The 14,044-nt window shown below is 44.2% G+C and overlaps 1 pseudogene across 1 annotated transcript; it reads left to right on the plus strand.

Moving 5' to 3' along the window:
* Positions 1-2,228: 2,228 nt before the first annotated feature.
* Positions 2,229-7,036, plus strand: LOC105550769 (annotated as a pseudogene). Its single transcript, XR_001007768.1, has 11 exons — positions 2,229-2,286; positions 2,382-2,488; positions 3,516-3,602; positions 3,710-3,813; positions 4,364-4,792; positions 4,914-4,989; positions 5,421-5,512; positions 6,145-6,245; positions 6,328-6,428; positions 6,518-6,673; positions 6,760-7,036. The product of XR_001007768.1 is annotated as a putative golgin subfamily A member 8D (transcript).
* Positions 7,037-14,044: the final 7,008 nt, after the last annotated feature.

Genomic DNA, 14,044 nt, shown 5'->3' on the forward strand with positions numbered 1-14,044 from the left:
GGAGGCCTCGGTGGGTGGATCACCTGAGGTCAGGAGTTTGGAGACCAGCCTGGCCAACATGATGAAACCCCGTCTCTACCAAAAATATTTAAAAACTAGCCGAGTGTGTGGCGGGCGCCTGTAATCCCAGCTACTCAGGAGGATGAGGCGGGAGAATCGCTTGAATCTGGGAGGCGGAGGTTGCAGTCAGCCGGGATAGCGCCACTGCACCCAGCCTGGGTGACAGAGTGAGACTCCGTCTCAAAAATAAAATAAAATAAAATAAACTGGACGGTGCACGCTGGCTCACGCTTGCATCCGCAGCACCCCCGGAGGCCGAGGCAGGCGGATAACCTGAGGTCGGGAGTTTGAGACCAGCCTGACCAACAGAGAGAAACCCCTTATGTATCAAAAAAAAAAAAAAATAAATAAAGAAAATTTAGCAGGCTATGATGGCTCCCGCCTGCGATCTCAGCCACTTGGTAGGCCGAGGCAGGAGAACCACCCAAACCCAAGAAGCAGAGGCCACGGGGAGCTGAGACCGAGCCACTGCACTCCAGCCTGGGCAACAAGAGCGAAACTCCGCCTCAAAAACAAAAACAAAACAAACAAAAAAGGGAGACCCGGTTTCACCATGTTGCCCAGGCTCAAGCCTCCATAGCGCTTGGCCATCCGAAGTCCTGGGATCACAAGCGTGGCCAGGCCAATCTATTCCTTTCCGATTAGTAAATTGGGCCTTACGCACTGGCTCACGCCTGCAATCCCAGCAGCCACGGAGGCCGGGGAAGGCAGATAACTTGAGGTCGGGAGTTTGAGACCAGCCTGACGAACATGGGGAAACCCTATCTCCACCAAATAAAAATAAAAATACAAAATACAAAACGAGCCCGGCATGGTGGCTCACGTGCAATGCCAGCCACTCAGGAGGCTGAGGCAGGAGAACCACCCAAACCCGGGAGGCGGAGGCCGGATGAGCCGAGACCTCGCCATTGCCCTCCAGCCTGGGCAACAAGACCGAATCTCTGCCTCCAAAAAAAAAAAAAAGTGACCGGGTTTCACCATCGTGCCCTGCCTGCCCAGGCCAGTCTGGAACTCCTAGGCTCAAGCGATCTGCTGCGCTCAGTTGTTGAAAGTCCTGGAATCACAAGCGTGAACCACCACACCAGGCCGATCTATTGTTCCTTTCCGATTAATAAATTGGGCGGTGCAGGGTGGCTCACACCTGTAATCTCAACACCCGGGGAGGCCAAGGCCAGCGGATAACCTGAGGTCGGGAGTTTGATACCAGCTTGATGTACATGGAGAAACCCCTCTCCACCAAAAAGTAAATAAATAAATTAATTAAAATACAAACTGAGCCAGGCATGGTGGCTCACGCCTGCAATCCCAGCCACTCAGGAGGCTGAGGCAGGAGAACCACCCAAACCCGGGAGGCTGACGCCATGGGCAGCAGAGACCCCACCACTGCACTGCAGCCTGGGCAACAAGAGCTAAACTCGCCTCGGGAAAAACAAAAAAATAGAGAGAGACCGAGTTTCACACACTGCCCAGGCCAGTCTGGAACTCCTGGGCTAAAAGCATCCTCCCTGGGATTATCTTAAAGTGTAGTTGGAAAAAGTAAACTAGCCCCAAAAACTTTTTGCAAAGCCTCATGTATAGGTGTTCCTAAATGATAAAATTGTGCTGCTTATTTTAAATATTTTGAAGTTTATAAAACCAATTGAGTTGCTTAACTATTTTGACATTTATAAAACTGGTAGCATGAAATTTTTTGAAATGTTTAACAACACACAGTATTTCTTGTAAACTTCATCCACACTCATGTATGGAGCGGTAGTTAACCCATTTTCACTGCTGTGTACTATTGCATTGAGTAAACTTTCCACAACTGATCTACTTTTTCCCATTCTTCCCACCACTCAACTGCCCCGATTCCTTCTATCATCCCTGAAAAACTGTATTTCCCAAAGATGGCACAACAATATTCCTCGTACCATGTGCTCTTCTCTTTGTGACATTGCCACTATCCCATCAGGAAGCGGAGTTTAATTTCCCTCTCCTTGAATCTAGGTGGCCTTGCGACTGCTTCAACCAATAGAGCATTGCAGAAGTGACGCTGTGTGACTTCTGAGACTAGGCCATAAGTCTTATGATGACGCAGTTTCCACATTGTTCACCAGAACACTCATGCTCTGAGTGACCATGAGTCACCATGTAAAAAGTCCAACCACCCCAGGGCCACCATACAGAAAGGGAAACTAAGTACGGACCTGTTTCACATGAAACGTTCTCTCAGATACTTTGAAGGTGGGAATCTGGGCACCCTGTCATCCTTCAACCTGGCACTTTGACAGGTCTTTAGGGAGGGTCCTTTGGGCCCCATCTGAACTCTCTCATTACAGAGGAGTCCAAGGATCTGGTCGGCCACCTGCAACATTCATTGCAGCATAGAGGGGAGTTACAGCGGGCTCTCTCTGCTGTCACCGCCACACAGAAGAAGGTGGATAGGGTGAGTCCGACCACCCGCCCTGTGCCCTGGGAGCCCGGCTTCGCAGATGGAGGAGTGAGCCTAAGGGTCCCTTCTGCAGGATGGAGTGGCCTGCCCAGAAGGCAGCATGGCCAGGTCTCGCTGCTTTTGTGTGTGGTTGTTAGAGGCAGCCTGGGGCTGAGTCAGCTGCTGTGGGTGAGTTGGGGGGCGCAGTGGGGGGTGAGCACTAGATGCAGAGCTTGGAGGCCAAGTGCCTGCCCTGCCCTTACCTGGCTGTGGTCTTGGCCAAGTCCTAGGTGGGGTATTGGGTACTTGTTCTGTGAAGGTACAGAAGATTACCTTTAGTATGTTACCATTTCTGTAGAGAGGAAACCTGTGTGTGTGTGTGCGCACATATTATGATAGTATACATAAAACATGTCTGCAACAGTTCAAAAAAAAACTCGGGAGAGAGCAACAGGGTGGCTGGGAGATACTTCCCTTCTGTACCTTCTGAGTTTTGGACTATGCAAAGGTATCATCGTTTCAAAAACTGAACGAAAGATTAATTTTCCCCTTCCTATCTGTGCTTTCAACCCCAGCAAGAAAATGGGCTTAGAGAATCAGATAGACCTGGGTGTTCAAATCCCAGCTCTGCCTAAGTGATGTTAGGCAAGCATTTAACCTCAAATACTCCATGTTTTTTCGTCTACACAATAGAGGTCGTCATAGTAACTGTCTGCTATGGTGGTTGTGAGAAGTAAATGGGATTGCTAGCGTGGTACCTGGTGAAGCACTCCATAAACGTTCAGACAGTGCTAGTAATAACAGTAATAACAAGAGCAATATTATCTGATCTCTCTGGGCCTCTGTTGGGCAGCTGTAAATTCCGTCTCATTCCCTGTCCCAACTTTACTGAGTTCTTTTAAAAACCAGACCATGGGCTCGGAAGTGCATTGATCTTTATTGACTGAGTTGTATATTGAGCCTAGCTCTAGCCCTTTTAAGGGGCACTGTGTGGAATGGCCCGGGCTCCCCAGATGGAAACTTCTCACTCTTCACCATCCAGTTCTCAAGCCGCAGTCAAGCACTTACTGAGTGGCAGTTAGAGTGGTCCATACAGGAGAAGGCACGGCTGAAAGCAAGCCTGACACAGGTGAGGTTTTGCAGAGGGAGGGATGTGGAAGGAAGGTGACCCCAGGTGGCCAGGAGCAGGTGAGGACCAGTGACAGCCCTTCCTAACTTCTGTGCCCATTCTTGCAGTTGAAGGAGTCACTAAGACAAACCCATCTAGAGAGAGATGAATATGTTCAACATCTAAAAGGAGGGCCCAGTGGCAGCACAGGATGAGGAAAATGTCACAGGAGGTGAGGTCTGATCCTTCAGCTCCCCCATCTTAGATGGGTCACGGAATCTTTCTGGGCATCTGTAAAATGGGAACAGTACAGCCAGAGGTGGTCATGGGTCTGGGCTTTGTGGAGGTGGGGGCAGAGAGGGAGATGGCAGCCACCAGCCACCAGCCCCGCTCTCCAGGGCCTGTCTCTTATACACATCTAGATGTGTATAAGAGACAGCACCTACTCAGGAGGCTGAGGCCCGAGAATCACTTGAGCTCAGGAGGTGGAGGTTGCAGTGAGCTGAGATTGCACCACTACACTGTAGCCTGGGCCACAGAGTGACACTCTGTCTCAAAACAAAACAAAAAGGCTCCTTAGATTAAAACTGGATTCCAGCCTCGGTTCCACTGGTCACCATTCAAGTACTTTGCATCTCTAAGTCTCTGTTTCTTTAACTTCAAAAGGAAGTTAGCATTTTCCTTACAGAAGTGCTGAGGATTAAATGAGATAATACATGGAAAGCATTAGGCCTGTAGCACACTTAGCACATAGTGGTTGGCTCCCACTGTTTTTCCATCAGTCGGTGGCCTACAGTTTAAATAGTAAGAAAAGGGTATGCCATTTGAGGATGGGGAAAAAGACATGGGGTTCTAGGAAAGGGAGGCAGTCACTGAGACCTGGAGCAAGGGGCCCAGGTCCTGGGAAGACGACAGAGCCCCACAGTGCCCTCACTACCCTATTAATGGGCCCAGAATCTGGAAGCCAGCCGCCACGTGCCCTCACACCCAGGGTCTTCCTGCGGGTGGAGCTGAAGAGCCAAGAGGCTCAGAGTCTGCAGCAGCAGCCAGACCATTATCTGGGTCACCTGCAGCAGGCTGTGGCCATCTATCAGCAGCAGGTGGCCGCCTATCAGCAACCGACCTCTGAGAAGGAGGCGCTGCACAGGCAGTTACTGCAGCAGACTCAGCTAATGAACCAGCTGCAGCAGCAGGAAGCTTGGGGCAAAGCGGTGGCCGAGATGGCCCGCCAAAAGTTATAGGAGACCCAGGAGAGGGAGCGGCTGAGGACGGGCCCATGAGGGGGACGACCTGGCAAACTCCGTGCCTTCTCACTCTTTCCTGGCCCCTTAGGAGCACCTGGAGGCTGCCAGGCAGCAGAATCAGCAGCTGCAGGACCAGTTAAGCCTCACGGCTCTCCCTGGGGAAGGTACGGGAGACCACTCAGAGGAAGAGGAGAGAGCCCCAGGAGGAAGGGGGGACTGTTAGCAGCGTAGGATTGAGGAGCTGGAAGAGACCTTTAGAACAGGTGGCCATTATGCTGACCGGGTGCCTGCACTAAGTTCGGCATCAATATGGCGACCTCCTGGGAGCGGGGGGGCCACCAAGTTGCCTAAGGATGGCTGAACTGGCCCAGATCAGAAAGGGAGCAGGTCAGAACTCCCGCACTGACCGGTAGTGGGACTGTGCCTGGGCAGTATAGCAAGATCTTGGTTCTTAAAAGTAAAAATAAAGAACAGCAGCTCATTCCTCTCTGGGAGGGGCTGGCTCAGGGTTACCCAGTGAGGGTGGAGGCAGAGGTGGGCCCACAGTACCTGCCTTGTTGGGTTGTCTGAGGAGCCCTCTGGCCACCCCCCAAAGGAGATGGAAGACAACATGTGGACAGTGAGGAGGAGGAGGGTCCTCGGCCTATGCTGAGGGTCTCACAGGACCTGGAGAGCTGGGAGGCCATGGTGAGCCTGACTCCCCCTGCACCCATTTTACCACCTTCCTCTGTGGTCCCTGCAAGACCCCTTTATGCTCTTACTTTCCCTGCCTTCTGATTTCTCTGGACCCTCATCCCTTCCAGGAGCCAGTGGTCAGACCCCATTTCACCTGTGACCAACAGGTGCACACTCTGAGGCCCCACGGGAAGGGGCCGCGCTCCACCCCTCTGCCCCGTTTCTTCTGTGTATGCCCCTACAAGAATGCTCAGGTCTTGCCCTCAGGTGCCATTTTTCAAATCCGCTGGAGCCAGTGCCCAGGAGGAGCAGGCACGGTTATCAGAGCAGGTGAAAGAGCAGAGGGTGTGCTGCCAGCGCCTGGCTCACCCGGTGGCCTCGGCCCAGAAGGAGCCAGAGGCAGCGGTCCCAGCCCCAGGGGCTGGGGGTGAGTCTGTGAGTGGGGAGACCCCCTGGACCCTGCAGGAAGTCATGGAGAAGGTGTCCTATACCAGGACTCACTTTCAGCTTCCCCGTGACTTGAAAGTGCCACCTGAGGGCAGGTTGCTCTCGAGATGTGACCACATTATTTTGGCTTCAGGGCGACTTTATAGATGTGTATAAGAGACAGTTCCTGAGATGTGACCACATTATTTTGGCTCCAGAGCGGCTGTATGGACCACCTGGAGGAGAAGGCGGACCTGAGGGAGCAGGTGGAGAAACAAGAACTTTGATTCATCCAGTACTGGAGAGAGAGATGCCATCAGTGAGTGGGAGGCCAGGGCACGGCAGGGGGAGCTACAGGGCCCTAGGAGGGGCCCCAGCGTCTGAGCCCTGTCCTCCTGCAGGAACGTTCATCACCTTGTAACAGAGCCAGGGGCTAGTGCCAAAGATGCGGCAATGGGAGGAGGACATCATCAGGCTGGCCCAGGGCAGGGAGGAGATGAAGGTAGCGTGTGCAACATCTCTGTGGGGGTGGGCGTAGGCGTGAGGGTGGGCGCCGGCAGCGGCGTGACAGCTGAGCACTCCTCCCTCCAGGTGAAGCTGCTGGCGCTGCAGGAGATGCTGTTGCAGCTTGTGGTGACTACAACAAGGGGCACCACAAATTCCTGGCCACTGCCCAGAACACTGCTGATGAGCCCGGTCCAGGAGCCCCAGCCCCCCAGGAGCTTGGGGCTGCCGACAAGCATGGTGGTGAGTAGAGCCCTCAGGCGGGGCGGGCAGGCAGGAGCAGGGGCTGCTGGCGCTGCGCTCAGATCCCCACCTCCAACTCTCCAAAGATCTTTGTGAGGTGAGCCTCACCGACAGCGAGGAGCCTGCACAAGCAGAGGCCACGAAGGGATCTCCCCAGGACAACCATTCTGCACAGCCCACGTGCAGGAGCACCAGGAGCACCCAGGCTTGGGCAGCAACCGCTCTGTGCCCTTCTTTTGCTGGGCTTGGCTGCAGAGAAGAAGGAGATAAACATCACCATCATCAAAGAGCTGCTCAAGACATTTTTTAAAAAGAAACAAACTTGTGGGGTTAATCTCCTACACAATTCATTTACTTCATTTGCATGTTAGAGCTACTCATGATGATTTGTGTTTCTAATTTATATTTTATTTGTAAGAAGTTAAAAGAGAGTGGGTCTCTGTGGCTTTCACTGATGTTCATTCTAGTTAGCATTTTTCTTTTTTAATTTCATAATTGTAGGTCATTAGCATGCATATCGAGTTTGGCCTTACGTGGTGGGAGTTCAAACACATGAAGACCCACTGTTTGCATAGAACTATTCTCACTGGTTTGGCATAGGCTGCCATGCTTTTTAAATGTTATTACAGCGTGTATGTTCATTACAGAATTCAGATAAAATTTCCTTATATTGTGCTATTGTTTGATCTAATCTTAATCACAGCAAGGTCTTCATTCGCTCAATATGTGGTTTACCCCCAAGTGTGCACTGTTGATTACTTTGTAATACGCCACCGTGAGTACTGACATTAGAGTTGTTTAAAGTCCGAGAACTGGAAACAGCCTTTCCCCCATTTTCTGTGTACTGGTAGTGGGAGTAATAACGTTTTGGGGGAGCTTTTTAAATCTTACCGAAGAGGACAGTGGCCTGCTCCGGCAGGAATGTGCGGGATACAGTGTGTTTCATTTGTTCCGGTGCCAAGAATGAGCGCTGTACTATGGCAGTTCCCTTAGGATTCGTGTGTGCTCTGGGCTCATGAAGATATTGCATCAGGAGCTGTAGCAGTTGTATTCTTTTTCGATGACCTAAAAAGGGATTATTTCTGAGGAATGAAAGGTTTGCATCATTGACTGGATGTGGAAAACTTTTCCTAGCTTAGAGCATTTGTATATATAATATATTTTAAAGTCAGAGTTCATGTTACCTGTTTTAATCACATGACTACATGTCCCAGTTCACAAAAGGGTGCTGGCTGGTATTCTTCTTAATGTATTTAGTAAAGATAATAAGAAATCCTTTATGAGTTTAAATGTCCCAGGAACATGTATACAGGCTGTAGTCAAGAATAAGTTAGAGTGAAGGAAAGCCGTGTGACACCTGGCATTCCTCTCTGTTCACGGAGCTTCTTTGAGGCTTGAAGATTGATTTTACCATCTAGACCTCTCTGGCTAATACCTATTCTTCAAACACCTTGGTTACTCTGACATAGGAATTTACTTCTTTCCTTGAATGGAAAACACTTAAAAAAAAATAACATTATTATAAATGAATATATGTGAGAGTACTTAGTTGAAACAAAAGGAGTTTTAGGAGACAGTATTATACTATCTTTGAAAATCAAGGGGAAGTTTATGCAACTTAAAATGTTTACAAACTGCAGTGCAATCTACTGTTTGTGAATGTCAATGTATTATCAGAAAACGTGTCTATACAATCACAGGTATATTTCCTCACAAACTTCTTTACGAAGAGTGAAATATGTTTTTGTACCTCTTCGTTTCAGTTAGGGACATATTTTGTGCAATATTTATGTGATTGTGCCTATGCATGATGAATGAATGAATTTCAGTCATATATTGCCTAAATCATAACTTGATGATGCTTGGGAAAGAATCAACAGTTAAAACTTCATGAGATTCTAATGTCTGTGTCCAAAACACATCACAGTATTAGGATGTGGGGAGATATGTACGTGTGCTCCCTGGGGTGGGGATTTCTAGTTACTAGACCATCTCCATTTTCAGCATTTGGCATCCTCATGACACTTTTATAAATATGATATTAACAGAAGAGCAAAATACGATTTTATGATGGAATAACTGATTTGCCTGCATTCACTGAAAACGTGCTAATATTGGGTCCTTGTGACTTCAACTGACTCTTTCAAATTGTATGAATGTGTCAACGTATGAGATACACCCAGTTTCAGGATGATAAAGAAAAATGTTAGACCATATAATGCAGCTAATTAATAGTGGTACGATTAATAGTGCTACTGTGTTTTTCCTTTCTGTTGGAGCACAAGAACATTCAATAGAATTTTCACTAAAGAGGAGCTGTGAGTATATTAGTGGGAGGGGAAGTGGAAGTGTCATCTATTTTTTAAAAGGTGGCAGATCCACAATATATAGTGAAAAATTGGGAGAAGGAAAAGCCAAAACAAATGAACTCATTTAAAAACATTATCTGCATTACCCTGGAAGTTATCAAAATTGTATATGCTATATCAATATATTTTTGGAACCATTTTATGGAAGTATTCTTGATAGAGTTTGAAGGCATTTAATGCATGCTCTTTTTTTCAGGTGTCCAAAGAGAAGTGCGCTTTTTGCAATAGATTGATATTCTCTAAGCCTGCTTCCCACACCAACTAATATCAGATTCACTAGAGTTTATTAAGAATAGATTTCTAGCTCTTACTCCCAACCAAATTAATCATAGTTTTTGGGAACTAACCCAGGTATCTTCATTTTCAACCAGCATCTAAGATTTGGCCAGTAAGTTGTGAGAGTCAACAGATTTTACTTTTTTTTTATATGACATAGATGTAGGCAGAAATATCTAAATACAGTTATAATCACCCCAAATCTTTTTTTTCCAACTATCATAAATTACCACAAAAATTTTGTTCCATGTGAAAAGATTACCTAATGAATGAATAAGTAACTTGGAACTTTAAAGAAAATGGACACTCATTCACACACGTATGTAGAGGAAGTGCAGTGCAGTAGAAGAATTTCTTTTCTAGATTAATGGTTGTAAATGTCCCCAATCAAATATTAGTTAATAAGGCAACATTGTCCTTTGAAAAATAATTTGAGAAATGACAGTAATTTCATTTCTGCTACTAATTTTTACCTCTGATTGCTAAATGATCTAACAACTACCCATTGTTCTCCCTGTGTTTGTTTTCTAGTGTCAATTTGGTAGACTTAATTACAGGTGATAATAGTAGCATTTTTGAGGAATGACAATCTTGTGCATTTGAATGCATGATTATGAAAGCACTCTTGACAAATGAATTGATCACCTACACAAAATAGGAACAGGTGTAAATGCAGGTCAGTCAAATGGAAGATCAATCATGTGAAGCAATATTTTCCAACAGTTCTTTTGAGAGATATTCAGAGAAACAAGAAGGAAAGTATGTTTCAAATAATCTTGGAGATGCTATATCTTAAAACATACTAGGTACATTTTTGTTTGTTTTTAACTCCAAGATTTCTTAAACAACGAACAGACCAATGTGCAGTGAATTTCTTGGAGGCAACTGTATAGTTCACTGTTGAATGTATTTGGCAACAAGACATTTTTGCAGTTATCTTGTGGGACTAGGATAATGTGAGATGGATTCAGAAAATCTGAATTTAAGAGTATACAGCTCTGATGAACCACATTATCTATTACTTCTAGCCAGTTTAAGATCTGTTTCTAGGAAAAACAATGAATTTTAGACTTGTGTACTTCACGTAGTAAGGCCCATTATAAAAGTTTAAAAACCTTCCCTTATCCTCCTTTTTCCCAAAAGCATATATAATTCTTTTGCCTTGAGAATGAATAACGGTTTTTTATCACTTCAAACATGATTGAGTAACCTACAAAGGCCCAAATACAGTGGGAAAGACAGAAGAGAGTACCAATTCGTTGGTTATTGATTATAGCTCTGCTGATTTTGTGCCCTCCCATCTTGGTCATTTTTATGGGTTCTAACATATTCCATCTGTTGAGCACCTATCTCTCTGTGTCTTTGAACTGACACTGAACACATGGTGGACTCTAATTAGTTCTTTTACAATTTCCTGGAGTATGCCCTTACCTGTTTATTTGAAATCTCATGGTCTCTTGATAGCTCTTTACTATCTACACTGTTATGCATAGTTCAAAGATAGAGAAAACACAGTGGACATAGAGATCAACTAACTCACACTACAAAAGAGGAAATACAACATATTACTTCTTATCTACTCCTGCCCGTGTGACTTTGCAATGTAATCATGATTCTTTGAAACCTCGCTGATTTCTACAGTCTCCAGACCTAAATTCTCCAAAGTGATACCTTCAAACTACTGCTTAGGACATGGCCTGTCCCTAGGGGAGAGTGAGGTACCCCCCAATCCCTGCCACTCACATAGAAACGTTTATGGGAATAGGACTAAGCTAAAAATTCATGAGGCAATGAACTGTTTCTGAGCCAGTTTTAGCATTGTTTCACATCTCTGTATTCCAGGGCTTAGCTTTGCAGCTGCTGCCTAACACAGAGAAAGCCCTCAGTATCTTTGTGTTAGAGGAATAATCAGAAAATAGAGATAAATAAATTGAAAGCAACAGCTAGAGGAAATTATATAACCGGAGCTAATTTTCAACAATACAAACTGTATTCCTTGAAGGACATGGTCTAAAATTTATTTTTTTAAGGTAGAAAAATGATTATCTTCTTTACTGTATTTCCAAAAACCATGATTAAGACCTCATCAATTTCTGTGGCTGTGATCAGATATTTTATACTCTGGATAATTAGTGGACAGTTTTGCACCTTTGATTTGATATTATACCATCAGTATTCAACAGTTATTTTAACCACTACTGAAATATTTTAAATCCACTGCCATTTAATCGTAGTAATTATCCTTTCTGCAGAAGTTTCCAGTGACAGAGAACTATCCTGTATTTGACAGCCAATGATGAATAGTGCTTTTTTGACACTAAGTTTTCAGGCTAGCAAGTAAATGAGGATCCTTCACATTTTCTTTGCTTTGCCTTGCCAAGTGTCAAAACTGTAAGTCCTCTGGCTGACATTTGACTTGGTGAAACTACAACTGGCTCATTGGTTGTGGGTCTGTTAGAGAAAAATTATATATATAATCAACTGTCAGCTCAGATGAATTTCTCAGCTATATTGCTTACTTTTGTTGGTCACAGAATTAACTGGAAAATGTATTTTCCTCTCTAGTCTCCCTTAGAAAATAATAATTGAATTCATTTCCCACACATAAAAACTCTCATCTCCTGCTTTGTTTTTTTTTTTTTTATAAAGAGAAACTTTAGCACAAAATACATATGGCCCAAAGACATTTTGAAACATATACTGAATATACTCTACAAAATTTTAAATATATATGTGAAAAATTCTCATGAATATGTGACATAAAAGGTAAAATGAAAATTGACTTTTTGAAATATTAATCAGTTTAGAAGTGGACATTAGGAAATAGTTCATTCGTTTTTTGATGCATATGCTAATGAGCCTTTAGGGAAGGTTATGGTATGAAATCTATGATTCAGGGATTCAGATTTTGTCAGGGAATTATGTGCAATTAAAAAACAACATTTAATGGGTATGGTATAAAATTGTCTTAAGTGATTCTATTCCAAGGGGAGGAAATCATATTTTTCTAACATTGAAACTAAGAGAAGTTTGGAGAGAATTCAGAAAACAGGAAAGCAATTTAGTTTCAGAGAATTAATTGCTGTAATACCAGAATAGTAAACCTGGAGTTTCAAGTGTGTTGTGTATGATGACCAGGCCCTACGATGTCATTTTTCTTACCTTTGGTAGGATAGAAAAAGACTATGATGGCTTGTTTGTTACGTTCTAGAATTCTTATTAGATAATTGTGTAAGTTGTGTTATTTAATGCTTCCTACAAGTCAAAGATAGATTATTTTATCTCTTATTTTGCAGATTAGGGCACAATATTTGAATATTACGTCATAATTCCTAATGTTATAGTGCCAGGGAAAGGTTGAGCTTAAAGTCCAATCTGAATGCAAAGACAGTGTTCTTTCTATAAATTCTTCAATTATACAGTCTGTATAAGAGAACTCTCTTCACTGAATGAATTAATCCATTTAGTTACTAGAGTAAAGCTGGTATAATTTAATTTCTCGAAAACCTTGGCTTAACACGGGAACATAATAAATTAAAATAGAGTAAAAATCTTTTGAAATAACTATGATGTATCTCTCAGGATAATAAAAAAGGGAGGATCACTTCAAGGTCCAACAGTAGTAGATGGATGATTAAACAAATTATGCTCTGTCAATGTACATGGTAGACAGATTTAAATCATTAGTTGTACAATATAAACTTTTAAATATGTCAACAGATGTTATAGTAAAACATTAAGGGAAAATAATACCAATGAAGGGATCTCTTAACCTAACATTTAACACTTCATCACTTGATAGGATTTTGAAGAACACCTTTCTTATTTCTTTGTTCTTTTTAATTTAGAATCACACAGATTTTGTATAGCCTATATATATATATATGTGTGTGTATATATATATAATTTTTTTTGGTTTTTGTTTTTTGTTTTTTGAGACGGGGTCTCACTCTGTCGCCCAGGCTGAAGTGCAGTGGCGCGATCTCGGCTAACTGCAAACTCTGCCTCCCAGGTTCACGCCATTCTCTTGCCTCAGCCTCCCGTGTAGCTGGGACTACAGGCGCCCGCCACCATGCCGAGCTAATTTTTTTTGTATTTTTAGTAGAGACAGTGATTCACCATGTTAGCCAGGATGTTCGCGATCTCCTGACTCGTGATCCATGGGCCTCCGCCTCCCAAAGTGCTGGGATTACAGGCGGGAGCCACCGCGCCCGGCCTTTCCTAGGAGATGTTTTGTTTCCATCTCATTACTTATTGGTCTTTTCAGGTTTTGGAGCTCTTCATGGTTCATTCTTGCTAGATTGGATGTGTCTAGGAGAGTATCCATTTATTCTAGATTTTCTAATGTATTGGCCTGTAGTTGCTCCTACTAGCCTCTAATGACCCTTAGCATTTCTACAGAATCAATGATAATGTCCCCTTTTTCATTTCTGATTTTATTTAGTTTTTTTTCTTTTTCTGTGTGTGTGGGTGTGGGTGTGTGTGTGGGGGGGGTGGCTAAAGGTTAGTGGTTTGGTTTATCTTTTTTAAAAAACGAAGTTTACATTTTGTTGATTTTTTTTTTTTTCATTTCAATTTCATTAATTTCTGCTCTTACCTTTACTCTTTCCTTTCTTGTACACTTATTTTGGGTCTGGTTTATTCTTGCTTTTCTAGTTCTTTAAGATGTACCGGCCCCACGGTCCCGCCGAGCCCAGGCGGCTCCTGCCGGTATTCTGCGCGTGGG

The sequence above is a fragment of the Mandrillus leucophaeus genome, unplaced genomic scaffold (assembly GCF_000951045.1).
Source record: "Mandrillus leucophaeus isolate KB7577 unplaced genomic scaffold, Mleu.le_1.0 Scaffold498, whole genome shotgun sequence".
NCBI classification, from domain to species: Eukaryota; Metazoa; Chordata; class Mammalia; order Primates; family Cercopithecidae; genus Mandrillus; species Mandrillus leucophaeus.